We start from the raw sequence: 18,181 nt of genomic DNA, 5'->3' as shown, positions 1-18,181 counted from the left end.
GATCAAGAGGGAGGGAGGGAGGTAGACAGAGAGAGAGAGAGAGTGAGAAGAGAGAGAGACGGAGAGAAACACACAGAGAGAAACAGAGACAGACAGAGAGAAACACAGTGAGAGAGAGAAAGAGAGGCAGAGACAAAGATTCAGAGAAAGAGGGAGAGACAGAGGCAGACAGTGAGAGAGACACACACACAGACAGAGAGAGAGCAACAGAGAGAGAGATACACATAAAGACACACACACGTGTATATATACACACACACACATACACACAGAAAAAGAGACTGAGATGAAAAGAGAGAGAACAGGAGAGGGAAAGAGCAGGGACAGAGGAGGGGAGGGGGGGAGGTGAAGAGAGAGAGAAAGAGAGAGAGATACAGACTGAGAGAGGTAGAAAGTGAGAGAAATACTGACCGGGCAAAAGAGAGAAGGAGAGAGAGGTGAAGAGAAAGCAAGAGAGGGAGAAATAGAGACAGTGAGAGAAAGAGAGGCAGCTAGATTATTCAAATTCCTATTGGCAAAATCTCCTTCAGATCAATGCAATTTTTATTGAGGCAGATCCACCCAGCAGCATATTACAGGGCACTGTGCTTTGTATATAACCTCATGCTGGCCATCTGCTGGGAATGTTTGGTGGGGGGGGGGGGGTGGAGGATGTGTAGTATCAAGGAAGCTTTACTCTGCATCTAAGTTGTATGGAGGCTTTTAGCCTCTCAGATGTAGATCGTGGTGGATACGAAGCCTGTGGCCTACTTTCTCGACACATGATGGTGAAGACCAGAGATTGTTGGCTCCATGACATAGAGCCAAAGGCCCAGAGAGTCGACACCCATGACAAGCATCAGCTCATTGATGTTATGTAGTGTAAGAACTAAGATCTGTCTTCCCTGTTGGCTGGGGATTCGCTGAAGGCCGATTTCTCCTAAAGCCTCAGTAGGGTAGGCCACAGTATGCCTGAAGTCAGGGGAGACCCGAAGAGAAAAACAAACTTTACCAGCACAGGAATTCAAACCTAGCCCAGTAGGCCCCATGGTATAAAAGGAATTAGTTTGATAGCCTTCGGGTGGTTCATTTAATTTATACAGAATAGCAGATATCTGGGAGGGAGTTACAAACTGGAATCTAATCGAGGGGTTTGGGGTCGTTTGTATATAGAATAACAGATACCTATGATTAAGCTATAGACTGGAATCTATCCAAACGGTTCTGGGTGGGTTAGAGATCGAACAACAGATACCAGGGAGTGAGGTACAGACTAGAATCAATCAATGGGTTTTATGTTCAGAATAACATGTACCCGGGAAGGTGTTACAGACTGGAATCTATTCGAGTAGATTGAGGTGTGGGGTGGGGGGGTAGGATAGTTTATATACAGAATAACAGCTACCCCGGAGTGATTCACAGTCTGGAATCTATTCAAGGTGTTCCAGATGGTTTCTATACAGAATAACAGATACCCAGGAGGGAGTTACAGACTGGAATCTAATCGAGGGGTTTGGGATGGCGTTTATATACAGAATAACAGATACCTGGGAGGGAGTTACAGACTGGAATCTAATCGAGGGGTTCGGAATGGGGTTTATATACAGAATAACAGATACCTGGGAGGGAGTTACTGACTTGAATCTAATCGAGGAGTTTCCTGGGAGGGTGAATTTAGTATACTGCATAACAGATACCAGGGAGTGAGTTACAGATTGGAAACTAAGTAAGTGGTTCAGGGGAATTTATATAAGGAATAACAGATACCTGGGAGTGAGTTACAGACTGGAATCTAATCGAAGGGTTTTTGATGCCCTGCCTTTGACTTAGGGGAGTCCAAAACTAGAGGATATGGGTTCAAGGTGTGAGGAGAAAGATTTGAAAAGGCTCTGAGGGGTTTTAGTTTCACACAGAGGGTGCTGTGTGCATGGAATGAGCTGTCAGAGGAAGTGGTGGTGGCTGGTACAATTACAACATTTAAGAGACATCTGGATAGGAACATGAATTACAGGTTTACAGGACCGTGGACCAAGTGCTTATAAATAGGACCAGGTCAGAATGGGATGACTGGTCGGTGTGGATGAGTTGGACCAAAGGGTCTGTTTCTGTTCTGTGTGACTCTTATGAATGTCTGCCTGGACCAGAGTACCAAACTTAAATTTTCTTTCAAATTCATTCACACAATGTGAACATTGCTGTCTCGGCCAGCGTTTATTGTCCCTGCAGCCCAGTTATAAGGAATATTGACATCAGCAACATCACCTGCCATAATGACCTTGGTTCAGTTCTTCGAGTGACTCAGTGCAGAATATGATTATAACAGCAGAATCCGCCCTGGCCGTCACTTATGAACGTGCTGGTATCTCAGCAAGTTGAATAAGCGAGCAAATGTCTTCCCACACGTGCAGCAGACGAACAATCTCTCCCCGATTTGAAATTGCCTGGGTCTCAGCAGGTAGGATGTCTGAATGAATTCGCTCCCTCACTTAGAACGGCATCTCCCCATCTGGTACATCACCGGATACCTTCTGAGTTTAAAGATCTTCTCACAATGAGAACACTTGAAAGGTCAGTGTGAACAATTTGATAGTCATTGAGCTGCGATTGCTGAGTGAATCTCCTCCCACATGTGAAGCGAACGAATGGTCTCTGCTGGGTGTGAATTCGCGAGTATATGAGTAAATGGGGCGAATCAGTGAATCCTTTTCCACACAGACACACGCACCAAATAAATGTTTTGTCCCCGGTGTCAGCTCGTTGGTGTCTCACAGTGGGATGAGCGAGTGAATTTCTTCCCACAGATGGAACAGGCGAATGCCCTCTCCCCAGTGTAAACTCGCTGGTGTGTCAACAGATCCTGTTCACCTTTCAAGCTTTTCTCACAGGCAGAACATTTGAAAGGTCTTTGATCAGCGTGAAACCGCTGATGCGTCTGTAATCGGGATAAACACCTGAATATGCTCACACTCAGGGAGCAAGGAAACCATCTCTCCCTACTGTGAATGCGTTGATGGACTTGCAAGTCAATTTTACTTTTACAGCATTTTCCACAGTCAGAACATGGGTAAGGTCTCTCATCAGTGTGAACAAATTGGTGTGTCAGAAGATGGGATGACACAATGAATCCCTTCCATACAATTCCTACAGTGTGGAACCCAGGCCATTCGGCCCACCAAGTCCACACCAACAAGAGTAGACGAACCAGACCCATTTCCCCCTGAATAATGCCCCGAATGTACGCGTTCCTGAACGCTGTGGATAATTTACCGTGGCTAATTCACCCTAACCTACACATCTTTGGACCGTTGGGGGAAACCCACGCAGACACGGGGAGAACGTGCAAACTCCAGACAGACAGTCGCCCGAGGTGGAGCAAGAGTGAGGCCTGATCCATGTGTGTGTGTGTGTGTGTGTGTGTGTTGGTGTCTCAGCTGTTTGCTTTTAAAGCTGTTATCTCAATCACAGCATTTAACATGTCTCTGGTCAGAATGAATTGGTCAATCAGGAGCTTTGATGAAGGATTGGACCGTTCCTGACAATCAAGATCAGTGAACAGTCTCTTGCACACTTTGGTGTGTTTTGAGGCTGGATGCGTTTGCAATTTTTTTTTATTCCACACCGAGGGGCACGTGAATGGCTTCTCTCCAGTCTATCGGCGGTCATGGATATTCAGTTCGCAAGGGTAATTGAATCGAGTCCCACCACTCCCCACATTTGCACAGTTTCTCCATTGTCCAAGTGTCCTTGTGACTCTCCAGGTTAATCAACTGAAACCTTGCCCCTGCACAGATCGTGTATAGTCTCTGCTCACTGAAAACTAGGCAATTTATTTCAGGCTGCGTCATTCGTCTCTTTTGAAACCTCCTGTGGAATCCACCTCCACGACTCTCCCTGGGCAGCACATTTCCAACACTTAGCCACGCTCGGAGTAAACAAATTTCTCCTAGCTCTCTTGCTCATGAATTCGAAATTGTGACTCACAGTTACTGACCCACTGCCCTCAGGGTTTGAGAGACGTGCACCTGTTAACGGTTTTCTCTATTTCTTTGCTCATCTCTACACAGAACTGTTAAACACTCAGTTTTTGTAATACAGTTGCTCTACAGTTCCATACCTTTGATCTCTGACAAACCAGGTTCAGTTACACTGGAATCACAAAGGAGAATACTTTGTTTTTTTTTTAAAAAAAAGCTAAATCCCTCTCCCTTACTCTCTACTTCTGACGATTTTTCGTGGTTTCTCTTTCTCGCTGTTTCAATCTGTCTCAGTGTGTCAGATTGTCTCTTTCAGAAACCATGTTGATTTTTGCAGGAACTGTTCTCCCTGTTTATGTCTCACGGGATTTTGCTGCCCGTATATCCCCAACTTCCTCTCTATTTCTAATTGCTTTCGTTCAACCTGCTCCCTACGGACATTGCTGAATGTTGAATAATTCCGAGGTGCCTTTCCGCATCGGTTGGCCTTTTATTTCTGGATGCAGACACAGGGGGGTAACTGACAGTTTCAAGTTCTTGTCCCACCCACCCGTCATAAGTAGATTTGGCAACACGGAGGTTATAATGCAGTTCGCTGATAAATCGTGCATGTGGCGTACATCAACTTGCCTTACTGTGAATATTCACTTCAAAGCACTCTTGCCCAACTATACATATTCCAGGTTTAACCGAAAGAAAGAATCTGATGCCTGGCATATTGAAGGGTGTCTGCTCCCGACGCTGTCTGCCCTCCGCCCTTGTCCTTCAGAATTGCATTGGATGACAAGCTCCAGCGCCTCACTGTTCTTTGTCAATCCCCAGAGCAGATCATGCTGGCAGCTGACACACACAGTATTCAGGGTAAAAAAAAATCCAAACACGAAAGCGCTGACGCAAGTTGCTGAATTAAGTCACAATAAAATAGTGTTTCAATCGAAAATAAACAAAACAAAGCTGTTTAGGTATGATTCGGAGATGCCGGTGTTGGACTGGGGTGTACAAAGATAAAAATCATCCAACACCAGCTTATAGTCCAACAGGTTTAATTGGAAGCGCACTAGCTTTCGGAGGGACGGTCCTTCATCAGGTGATTGTGGAGGGCTCGTTCGTAACACAGAATTTATAGCAAAAATTTGCAGTGTGATGTAACTGAAATTATACATTGAAGAATTGATTGTCTGTTAAGCCTTTCATCTGTTAGAATACAGTGATAGTGTCACTTCTTTGATGTGTAAATCACAAAACCATTTTTTAAAAGTTGCATTCTCGGGTTAGCTGTTAACAACGGTGACAGCTAGACAATATGTTGAAGGTGTTAGCCCCCTGTGTTCTCTGTCTATGACCTGACGTTTAGATTGATTCTAATCTAAAAAGTGAGATAACAGAGTTTTACATAAATTCATGCAGTTTTTGAGCTCAGAGTTCGACATGAATGAATGCAGATTTTGAGCAAAGTGCAATGTAACTCTGCAAGTACAAAGAAATTCACCACACAAAATATATGTGTGCATGTGGGTCTTTGTCTGTCTGTGTGTGTGTCTGTCTGGGGTGGGGGTTGTGAGTGTGAGAAAGTGTGCGTGTGTGTGTGTGTGTGTAGTGAGTGCAGAGTGTCTTAAGTCCGTGAGGGGGTGCATGTGTGGGAGTGTGTGTGTCTGTAAGGTTGCGTGTGGCTGTCTGTGTGCGCGTCTGTGTGTACCTGTGTCCGTGTGTATGTGTGTGTGGGTGTGTAGGAATATCAGGCTCAGACAGACGGAGGTGAAAGATGGCAGTTTAAACTGTACCTACACTGACGAAGGGTATTGCATGAGTCCCGTCAGTACTCATTTAGTCAAACGAGTTTGCAGTCCGGAACGACCAGAGTGACAGTGCTAAATTGAAGGCGGATTTCCCTCAGAACCAGTTTTCCGATGCAGTCCCCCCGCAGTCAGACAAGTTGCACTGATCGCCAACATCAGGGTCGCTGCTGCCTGACACCATGTTCTATTATTCTAAAATGAGCCTCTCAGCGATCGGGGCGTGTGAAAGCCTGATGCAATGGCCCCCGCCGCCGGTTTCTGGGCCCCAGCTGCTGCCTGTTGCAGACTGGACACAGCAGCAGATCACAAACGGAAACTTCAGGATTTACTAGCGAGGGAGACCACAGACCGTAATCCAAGTCAGCATCATTATATAAACGTCCACATCCATTGATGATTCTGACACTGACTATGTGTTGGAGGAAATGGCTGCTACTTATTTGAGAATCTCTGATAACTTGCCACTCCGATGAAGACTGCAAAACCTGAAGTGGCTTGAAACGAAATATATCCCAGTCCAAACGTTCCAGAAATATTTCATTCAAAGGAGCAAATAGTAGTGATATGAAATATCAATTTACAGTGGGCACTGAAGCCTGCCCAGTGAAAGTCCAAACAATTGTAGGAATCTTGATTACAGAGCTCTCAATGTTAAAGACATTTACATATATTCGATCGAACGTCTGTAATATTAACAGGCGCCACGACGTTGTTATCAAGACAGGAGGCTAATGAACAAGCATTAGTCCAACTACAATCTGTAGCAAAGGACCTGCAGGCTCGTGGAATAGCTCATGGATGATCAAAAGCCAGACTGAGGACAAAAGCCAAATCGAAATATATCAGGAAGAATGGCGGGATTGTTTTTTTTGGATATTGGATACGTCACATAACGTTGATCTATCAAGTTTCTGTTGTAATTTTATCCTGTGTCGCACGTAGTTCTGAAGCTGATGTTTCATGTTTTCTGGTGTGCACCTCCTTCACTGGCTGGAGCACAATGCCAGATATTTCTAACAGTAATTCTATTGCAAACATTAATTTGCACAATGGCATAAATTCTCCAATTGTTCCATTGGGTTCATTGCACTTTGTTCCATTGGGGCACTGTTTTTGTACGAGGTTCAGCCTGTTTCCTGTCACTGTGTCTCTCAGTCCGCAGTAATATACTGCGCTGTCTGACACCTGCAGTTCATTGATGGTGAAACTCCCCTCATTTTCTGACTCGTCCAAAGATGCAGAAAATCGATCCGACACCCCCTCTCCTCTCCTGATACTGCCATAGTTGTGAACGTAGATTAAGGATGTTGGAGATTTCCCTGGGTCCTGACGGTACAGTTGCAACGTATACGTGTCATCTGTGGTCGAATATCTGAAATGAATGGTTACTGAATCTCTTTCAAATTGTATCACTGTAAGAGGCTTCTGTGAGATCGAATCGGCACAATTAACACCTGTGCAAATATAGAAAGAAAGTGACATTAATATGATGATGACGACGAATGTGACAAGTCAAAGCATACACTGTAATAGAGGGAAACACAGACAAATGGAAGATTGCAATAAACATTTTATCTAGAAGAGAATACTTTACAATTCAGAAACTTGCCTTTTAAGAGCGTTGCAGTAGTAAGAAACGAGTAAATGGTAAAAGTCGACATGTTTGCAGATCAGATGGTGGGTTAGAACAAAGAAAATTGAAGCTGATTCTTTTGAGCTGGCAGTCAATGGGTGTCATATCCGGTCTCGCTGCCGAATTGCTCTCTTCTGTCAGAGTCACCATATATCACCCAATCGGCTAACAGCCGCTTTGTTCTCCAGTCCATGACGTCAACGTGTTGACCGCATGAACTCCACTGGGAAATAGGGGAGGCGTTTGCTCCCTCCAACCTGCTCCACGAGTGGGTAATATGGTGGCTGATCCATATCATTTCCAAATTCTGGCAGACTACTCAAATCACATCTGTCCTTTTTGATTTATCAATCTGTCAATATCGGCCCAAAATCTACTCCACGCCAGGGCAAGAAATACTTGCTGATCACTGATTAAAGCTGATGGGAGCACTAACTTCAATTATCCTCTTTAACAATGTCAGTCGTGTTCACTGATAGTTCACTGATATTTAATGCTGACTGAATTTAAGAGCAGGAAACTTCTGCTCCAATTGTACAAAGTGTTGGTGAGGCCGAACCGGAGTATTATGCGCAGTTCTGGTCTCTATATTTGAGGGAGGTTCTAATGGCTTTCGAGGCGGTTCGCCAGATTGATAGCTGGGAGGAGGAGGTCACCCTGTGAGGAGAGGTGAAACTGCCTGGGGCTGTCCTCGGTAGAATTTGGAGAACCAGAAGCGATCTTACCAAAACGTATGTAATTATGAAAGGGATACGTAAGATAGAGGGAGGCAAGTTGTTTCAACTGGTGGGTGAGACTAGGTCGACGGGACGTGGTGTCAAGATTAGGGGGAGTAGATTTAGAACAGAGATAAGGAAGAGCTATTTTTCCCGTGGGCGGCACAGTGGCATAATGGTCAGACCCGAGTTCAATTCCCGCATCAGGCAACTGTGTAGAGTTTGCACATTCTCCCTGTGTCTGCGTGGATTTCCTCCGGGTGTTCTGGTTTACTCCCACAATCCAAGCGTGTGCAGGTCAGGCGAATTGGCTATGCTAAATTGCCCGTAGTGTTAGATGAAGGGGTAAATGTAGGGTTGCGCTTCTTTGTGGACTTGTTGGGCCGAAGGTCCTGTTTCCACACTGTTCGTAATCTAATCTAATAGTGAATTTATGGAATTCGCTGCCCAAGGAAGCAGTCGAGGCAACTTCATTGAGTTTATTCAAGATGCATTTGAATGAGTTTTTGCATGTTCTGAAAAATAAGGGTTATGTGTCTAATGCAGGTCGGGGGAGCTGAGACAATGGATATACCTTAATGAATGGTGGAGTGGGATCAACGTGTCAAAGGGCCCACTCCTGCTTCTATTACTCTGTGGCATCGCTGCCACATTTCGAGAGCTCTTTGCTCATCACAATCAACTGGCACAGTGATATAAAAGTAGTTTCAATGCAGAAAAGCGCACAATGTTAATTGCAGCAAGAGATATTTTGGGACGACTGATGTTCGTCGTTTCGTTTTCAATATCTTATCAGTTGACAATACAGTGTCATATCAGAAATGTGGCTCAGGGCGTAGGTAGGGAATGGAGGGTTATGAGTGTGTTTGGCTAGTTTTGACTGACTGCAACTCTTTATCAGCGTGAGACTCAGCGCACAGTGGTAGACGGCAGAGTCAGATACAAGAGCAGCAGCGATATTTAAAGGAAGTACTTTCTCTTTTTTTTGTCCAGAGTAGAAGAGAACCTGTCAGAGAAAGCTGGAAAGGTATGTCCTTCTTCCTTGTTGAATCTTCTCAGTAAATATCTCAGAGCTTTCCCGGGATACTGGATGCACCAAAAGAGCACTGAAGTCGTGAACTGTGTTGTGTAATGACAGTTGAGGATTACAGTCTCTCCTTCGTGAACCGTTTTTTTCAAGTGGATTCTGGGAAACTGAATCTTGGCTTTCGAATCTGCAACAAACACAATGAGGTTGTCAATCAGTTGAAGGTCGAACTGGTGAAGCGTATCTTGACGATTTTAAGGCAGACTTACCTGACACCACTGTCATTATTATCATTAAAGCACATGTTTCAGGTTCGACAGTAAACAACGCACTTTTGAAATATTTTGACCTTCTGGTCTTACATGAGGGACTGAATCCCCATCAGAACAACCTTCACTTTCTGGATAAGTGAGATATATGTTCCCTTAATTCAATTGGCTGCTTTCTCAGATCTGACGTCAACAGTGGACCAATCACAGTTAATACAGAACCGAATACAGCTGACTCTCTCCAATCTCTTCCCTGGCTGTCTTGCTCAACCTGTTGCTATTTCCTATACTTTTAGCCATTATGTCTCCCCAACAGCACCCCCCCCCCACCCCCCTACCCCTTATACTGTATTTTCTGCAGCGATCGATCGGCCACTGTTCCGAGAGGTAGATCTTTCTCTGTAGGTATAATGGAATGTGAAATAATTCAAAATTATTTTATTACTCAGGTCTCAATTACTACGGACAGCCAAAGCCCAGAGTTAATTGTCACTGTGCTGGTTGGACATCGAGGCTTCTCAAGTAAAATACCCACTTATTAAACTCTCATTTTCAGACAAGAGGAAAATCATTACAGATCACTGTAAAAACCCTATAATACTAAACACAATGAAGGCCTGGAATATAATGCGGCAAAATGAGGGTAATTCACATAAAACATCCCCCTATGCACCGATAGCGGGAGCATGGGGATTCCAACCGGGGTTTACAGATGCCACTTTTAAATTCTGGAGATCCAGGGGTATCTCATGTCTAGGGGACCTATTTAAAGATGGGGTCCTGATGTCTTTTGAACAACTGCGCCAGAAATTCGGATTACCTAATGGAGACCTCTTTCGATACTTCCAAATTCGAGATTATATACAGAAGAAGACTACGTTATTAGATAGTCTTTGTAATTAAATAGAAAATGTAATGTTCTACGACCAGTGGGGGTATCTTCCGTCAGCACTATTTATCATTTACTACATGATGAAGTATCGGGAGATATGGACAATCTGCTTAAAATATGGGATCAGGATTTGGGACTAGAAATCTCTATAGAAACGTGGAATGATATTTGGGAAAATGCTAGGAGAATTACTATCTGTAACATAACCCAGGCTATGCAGCTGAAGATACTTCATAGGGCCCATATAGCACCGGTTCGATTGGTAACATTTAAGGCAGGGGCATCTCCAATGTGTCCCAAAAGCAAAATAGAGGTGGGCACTCTTGTACATTGCCTATAGACCTGTCATAAGATCCGTAGATATTGGACTAAAGTAGCAAGTACCCTGACAGAAATTTTAGGAACGGTAATTAAAGTGTACCCTGTATCTCTCCTTTTGGGCTTTTCGAACTTTCCCTCCTTGGACATGTACGGGAAGAGACTATTTTCTATTCTCTCTTTCTGTGCAAGGAAATATATTTTGGTGAACTGGGTGGCTGAGGGCCCCCCTGGACTTTCAAATTGGTACAGATTAATTATGGAATGTATTCCCCTTGACTTCCTTACAAATATGGTGCACCGAAAGATCGAATTATTTTATAAAATATGGCAGCCCTTCTTGAATTACCTAAATACAGATATTTCAGCTATCCTAACAAGGGCTTTTATTTAATTGAGATTACAAACCTGGCTGGTCCGGGGTCCCTTAGGAGAGGAATCCCGCACGAATACGGGTTTTTTTACATTTGACGTTAACACATCCCGACATTTAAGAGACTTAAATATACACTGTGGTTAGTTGTAGGTTAGATTAGTAGAAAGTTGAGTTTTTTTTTTCTTTTTCGGTATTTTTTTCTTTTGTTAAATTTTGGCTATTGTATATTTGATTTAATTGTATATCAGTGTTTGTATTTGAGAGTTTTGTTTATTTTGTAAACTTGTAAAATTGTTAAATTTCTAGTAAAAGTATTTATTAAAAAATTGTCACTGTGTATAGTTCACCAAGGAAATGCCAAGCAGTTATTCAACTCGAAACTGAGTTGTGGTACTAGTGGGACTCATCGTGTTTTGACAAATTGCTGACTTCAAAACAGAAACAATTTATTCCTTGAATTTTAAAATTTTTACTGTACCACCTCCAGAACCAGATTTCAGACTGTAAACAGTTTTCAAAGATAGTTTGACATTGGATCTGGAACTTTTAAAAGTGAAAATTGATTCAGTTACTTACTGAAGGATGCATTGCAACAGAACGACATCATTCGCCCTTTCGAAATGCTTCCAAAAAACAATTTGATGCAGCCATAAAAACAGTGACACACACACAAACACAAACACACACACACAAACAAACACACACAAACACACACACACACAAACACACACACACACACACACACACACACACACAAACATACAGAGGTCATATGGAGGACGACTGGCTCATCACTCAGGGGAGGATAGTACGTGTTAATCAGCAGGAGATTTACTTGGGCATTATTAACCTTCTGCCATGGGACTGCATGAAGTATGGAAACAATGCTGAGGATTGTGAGGGCAGCTCCCTCCCGATTGAATACAGTGGAGTGGCTACCTCTGCTCAAACTGTCCTGTGAGTTGGGTGGGACATACCCAGGGAGGGTGATCGTGTGTCTCAGATGTTGTGTATCAGATATGATTCCACAGTTATGAGTATGTCAAGCTGTTGCTTGACCAGTCTCTAAGACAGCTCTCCAACTTTGGCACCACTTCCCCAGAAGTTCGTAAGGACAACTTTGCAGAGTCCACTTTACTCATTCTGCTGTTTTTTTCTAATGCATCATTCGATTCCATGTGGATCGTGCCGTTGCATGCCTTTGTTGACACTTCAAAGAGATTGATAGACTTGGGTGCATGGTGCCTTAATAGTTAGCACTGCTGCCTCTCAGCACCAGGGACCGGCGTTCAAGTCTAGCCTCGGGAGACTGTATAGAGTATACACGTTCCTCCATGTTTATGTTGGTTTCTTCCGGGTCCTCCCGTTTCCTTCCACTATATAAATGTGTGCATGTTAGGTGATTTGCCCACACTAAGATTATCCATATTGCTCGAGGCTGTATCGGGGGGATGTAGAGTTACGGGATTGAATCTGGGTGGGTTACATTTCGGAGGGTGGTGTGGGCATGTTGGGCCAAATGGCCTGTTTTCACACTGCAAGGATTGTATGACATCTATGAATACAGGACCTTGCTAGTCCAGTGCTGTAGATCTGTAGTCACACATGGGCTAGACCAGGTGAGGACAGAGGTTTTCCCGGAAGTACATTAGTGAATGAAATCAATCAATTGACAACGTTGTCATGGCCACAATTAGATTCTTAATTCGAGATGTTTAATTTCATTCAATTCAAATTTCACCATCTACTTTGATGGGATTCGAATCCCGGTTCGCTGAATATTACCTGACTATCTGCAATAATAATCTAACGATAAAACTAATAGGTTATCTCTTCTCACTTTTGTAGACTTTCTCCAAAGCTTTCTTTTTCAAACATACTTCCCATTTCCTTTCGAAAGTTCCCATTTTAAGTTGTTTTGATCATCATTTCAGGTCATGCGTTCCACTTCAGTTTAATTCATTAGGAGGGATGAGGCATATCTCAAAGGTCAGTGTGTGGGATGAACATATCACTTCAAGTGGAAATTCTTGGACACAATGCAGGTCCTTCCTTATCTAGTATTCAAGCTATTACCATTATTAAGGAACAGATTCATTTCACTTCCACTTCAACTTGCAATTTTACTGCAGATTTTACCTAATTTATTTCAAATGTGCTTTTGCCCATAAACCAGGACGGTAACACAAACAGGTTCAAAAGTTGGAGAATTATCAAGTGCCCATTTTCAGACTGGAAACTTAAACCTGCCACTTTACTTTCAGTCAGGAACAAATCACAAACACAGCCGTCTATGCGTTTCAGATCTCCAGCATCCGCAGTTATCTTTCATGTTATGAATGTGATCACAGCCTTCTTGAGAAAGGAATTTTAAAGCATCAAGAGTTTTGACAAACATTCACAGCAGGGAGATACGATGCTCAACCTGTGTGCCTTCATGGATTCAATTAATCACCTCCTGAACAGACATAAAGATGATGTTGTCAAGGACGAACCATGAATGTGTGACGACTGTGGCAAGGAATTTAATTAACCATCCTAGCTGGAAATCCATTGATGAGTGACATGGGGGATAAATTTTCGAAGTTCGTTGTGAACTTTTCTGAAGCAAAACGTTGCATTACCAAATTAAAATCAGCTTGCTTTCGATTTATGATTGGTTAAAGAGAGAGGGCAATCAATAATTTTGTACCTGGTACAAGTGTATTTAACTTCTTATGTTCAGCAAAAGAACTATGAGTTGACTCTTACAGACAATAATATTCGTTTATTGGACACACTCAATATGAGAGCTACGAACTAATAAAAAAAAACACTACGAACTATCTTATGCTTTAATTTAACTTTGCATATTCATATGCCACCACACTCGAACTTGGCCATGCTCCATGTGGTGAGGTTTTACTTTCCTTTCGATGGTCTTAAAGGTGTCTTCTCCTTCGTAGGTTATTCTCGAGTTACCTTCCTGAGCGAAGAGTACTTTGCGAAGAGTATCTGCCAACGGACTGCTCAGATTCGATTACCCTGAACGATCAGACTCAACCAGGTCTTGGAATGTTGATGGCAGAGTGGCCCTTAGCCGTCCAATAGGGACGGTGCTGGGTGCACGTAACCTCCTCCAAATAGGGGTGCAAGGCACTCTCTGTCTAGCGAATGATTCACGACTCCCAATTGTCCCGAGGGCGTCATTCCATTGTTCCACTCAAGTCCAATTTCAGGTGTGTTATGCAGGGTTTGCTGCTGTCAAGTTTATTTGCAAACCGTCTGTGGGTAGCTGCAGCCTGTCTGGATTCTGCAACATACGGATGAGAACAGTCACTTTGGTCGAGGTTGAGTTCGATTTCCCAGCATGCTGTAATCGTTATTCATCTTTTCTAACTCCATATTAAGTGTACTAGTGTCATCATAAGTTCATTATTTCAGGTGATGCTTCCGGCCACAGTTACCTTGCTCTTCAGAAGTCCTGTTGAATAGACAACATAATGTCGTGCAATTTTTAATCAAGATTTAAAGTGACATCATTCATTCTGGAAATAGAGTCTGAAACCTGAACAATGGAAATTGATTGTGATGGATTACCAATATACACAAAATGATTTGGAAGTGCACAGGCAGTGCTGAGGGGTTGAAGATATATTATATGATCTGTAATTATTATATGTTCCTTGAAAACAGAAAAATGTTGCAGGAAAAATAAATCAACCATGGCTAACGAAAGATTGAAGGTCCAAAGTTGTATGGTTTGCAAGGCTGCGAGAAACATTGAGAAGCCAAATGATTGAAAGCAATTTAAAATTCAACAAAGGTTGACCAAAAGACCGATTAAAGGTGAAAAGAGAAGATGCATGGAATCTTGAGGAATTATTAATGTGGACTGCAGAAGTTGTTTACATCGATGAATTGCAGAAAAACGCAAAAACATACTGGATTGATTCCTCGGCCATCAGCCCCAAGATTCACTGCCTTATCACTAATGCACAGTTGCAGAAGGGTGGCCGCAATATGCATTGCAGTAATTCGTCAAGTGACCAGAAACAGAACATTCTCAAGCTCTCTACCACCGAGAAAGACAAAGACAGTAGATGCATGGGAACACTTCTCTCTCAGGCCATACTCGGCTGTGACTTGGACCGACATCACATTCTTTCATGATCTCTTGGTCAAGATCCTGGAACTCTCTTTCTAACAACAATGTGGGTGCCCCAACTCAGCAAGGCTTGCAGACATTCAAGAAGGCAGGTCACCACCACGTTCTCCCGGGCAGTTCGGTTTGGTCAATGCTGCTCTCCTTGGTTCTCTGTGCTGAAAGTGATACAATGCCACCCTCTGCTGGCGCTACCCACCACTGCACAGGCAGAGTGCAAACATCGTTGAGGGTTATGCCAGAGGAATAGCAGCAATGCACTGCATTGTTCAAATGTACTACAGCATCTGCTCACATACTTAGTCAGTGTGGGGATGTCAGACCTGGTTAATGTGAACCATTGTGTGCCACTTCCAGCAAATGAATGTGCCTGGAGAGGACAGATTAAGAAGCAGCAAGTCCTACAACCAGAAGTGTCAACACAGCGAACACTATGAAGAAGAGATATTGAAATGTCAGCCCCGTTTTCCCTGTCACCCATAGCATAACTGCTTTGTGTGGCTGGTTTCTCTGTATTCAAGGAATACAGGGTGGTAGTTGTTCATGGCAGCCAGAGTTGCAACCAATTGAGATATATATCATCAGTTCATAATTGTTAAAAGGCATCTGGAATATATTCATTTGTAATGAATACCAATGCATGTTAAGTACAGAGGCCTGGGCCAGGCTCTCTACCAATTTGGGAGTAAAGGACAGGCAAGTCTGGAATTTTGCGAACTTTGATAAATTCTTTTGCTTTTAGGATACCTCGAGGGACCGCAGGTCTTGTGGCTATCCAGGCATTCCAATCATCCAGCTGTTTTCAGAAACGTAAATACTTAAATTTCTTCTGTCATGGGAAATTTGGGTCTCGAACTGTATTTGCGTCATTATCCCTGACAATTAAATTAGATTACCGATTCCCTAAATACACTAACTACGCTTCAAAAAGTCGGTTTTTGAACGATGCACCAAGTGCCCTAGATCGTATTATCCTGCAGCATGAAAAGTACTTTGGTAGTGTCCATCGCTTACTTACAATGGAGCATCAGTAGGGGACATATCTCAAATAAAGACTACTGCCCTATGAGACACGACATTCCCAAATCTCACAGTGCCTTGACAGATAAGTTTTCCCTCGTCTCCGACTTAAATAGAGAGAGTTATAGAGTCCTACATCACGGAGACAGGGCCTCTTAATCAAATGATCCATGCTGTCTGTCAACGCTAACACCATTTCCCTGTACTTGGTCTATATCCTTCTAATCCTTTCCTATCCATGTACTTGTCGAAATCCCTTTTAAATGTTGCCGCCTCAACCACTTCCGCTGGCAGTTCATTCCACATGAGTACTACCCTCTGTGTTAAAAAAGTTGCCCACAGGTTCCTTTTTATTCTTTCCCCTTCAACTGATGCCCTCTCGATCTTGATTCCCCAACTCTAGACAAATGATTGAGTGCATTCACACTATTCATGCCTCGAATGGTCTCATACACCTCGATAATATCCAACCCCGCTGCATCCACACTTCCCTCAATCTCCTACACTCTAATGATAAATGTCTAACCTCTCCTTCTATTTCAGAACATTGAATCCAGGCAACATGCTTGCACGTTTCTTCTGCGTTCGTTCTATTTAAATATATACTTCATATAGCAAGGTACCAAATTGAGCACAGTACTTAAAGTGCATCCTTACTGAAGTCCTGTGTAATTGCAACATTACTTCCCAATTTCTATACTCAGTTCCCTGACTGATGAAGGCTAGTGTGCCAAAAACCTTTTTCACTGTCCTGTCTAACTGTGACTTTCAGACAACCGTGCACCTGAACACTGAGGTCGGTCTGTTGCTCTACACTCCTTAAGGCCCACCCATTCATCATGAAACTCTTGTTTTGAGTTCACTTTCCAAAATGCAAGAGCTCACACTTGTCTATATCAAATTCTACGTGCCATTTCTGGCCCAGTTCCCCAGCTGATCAAGACCCTCTGCAATATCTGATAACCTTCCTGAATGCTCACGATATCTCCGATTTTAGCGTCATCTGCAAACTTACTGTTCATGTCTTGTATATTGTCATCCGAATCATCAATATCGGAACATTGGATACCTGTTTAAAAATGGATGCATTTAAACTATAACCCGACGTTGTAGTACGTCATGAATATTAGAAAGTAGTGCCTGAAATGTTCCCAACCTGAGCCCTCTTAAAAAAAAGGGATGCTTTCTGAAATACATGCTGCTTGGATTCGACAGCAGATGGTGGAACTATATGATCTTATTCAAAAGACAACAACAGGCATAGAACTTTGACCCTGTAACTTTTTCAATATCAAGGCAGAAATAATTTCCATTGCACGCAGAGAGGGACGCATACATTCACACGCATATGCGTGCACACACAAAGAAAAACACACAGGCGCACATCTAAACACACACATAAAATCTGTGAAACCAATCGGAAGCCCATCTAACCTACCCTATTCCGTTCTCGTCCATATGCCTATCCAATGGCCGTTTAAATGCACTTAAAGTTGGAAAATCTACTACTGTTAAGGAAGTGCATTCCACGCCCCTTCCACTCTCAGAGTAAAGTAACTACTTCTGATATCTGTCCTATATCTATCACTCCTCAGTTTAAAGCCATGTTCCGTCGTGCTCGCCATCGCCATCCGAGGCAAAAACGCTCTCCCTGTCCACCCTATCCAACCCTCTGATTATCTTCTATGTCTGAATTAAGTCACCTCTCAAACTTCTTCTTTCTAACGAAAACAACTTCAAGTCAAACATGCTTAGTAAGATCTTCCCTCCAAATATGCAACATCCCCGCAAATCTCATCTGAACCCTTTCCAAAGTTTCCACAGCCTTCCTATAATACAGTGACCAGAACTGTACACAATGTTCCAAGTGCAGCCGCGTCATTCAGATTCAACTTCTGAAGGGCCAGTATAATGAATGCGCAGCATCTTCCAATAGAAGGAGAATGCAAAGATGCTTGCATGGTTTTTGTGTAGGCCCCGTCAGAGAGAGGTGGGTGAAGGTGCGCGTTTGTGTGTGTGTGTTTGTGTGTGTATGCA

Source organism: Chiloscyllium punctatum, chromosome 36 (assembly GCF_047496795.1).
Source record: "Chiloscyllium punctatum isolate Juve2018m chromosome 36, sChiPun1.3, whole genome shotgun sequence".
Classification (NCBI taxonomy): domain Eukaryota; kingdom Metazoa; phylum Chordata; class Chondrichthyes; order Orectolobiformes; family Hemiscylliidae; genus Chiloscyllium; species Chiloscyllium punctatum.
The sequence above is the reverse complement of the archived record's forward strand: the minus strand, read 5'-3'. Positions refer to the sequence as shown.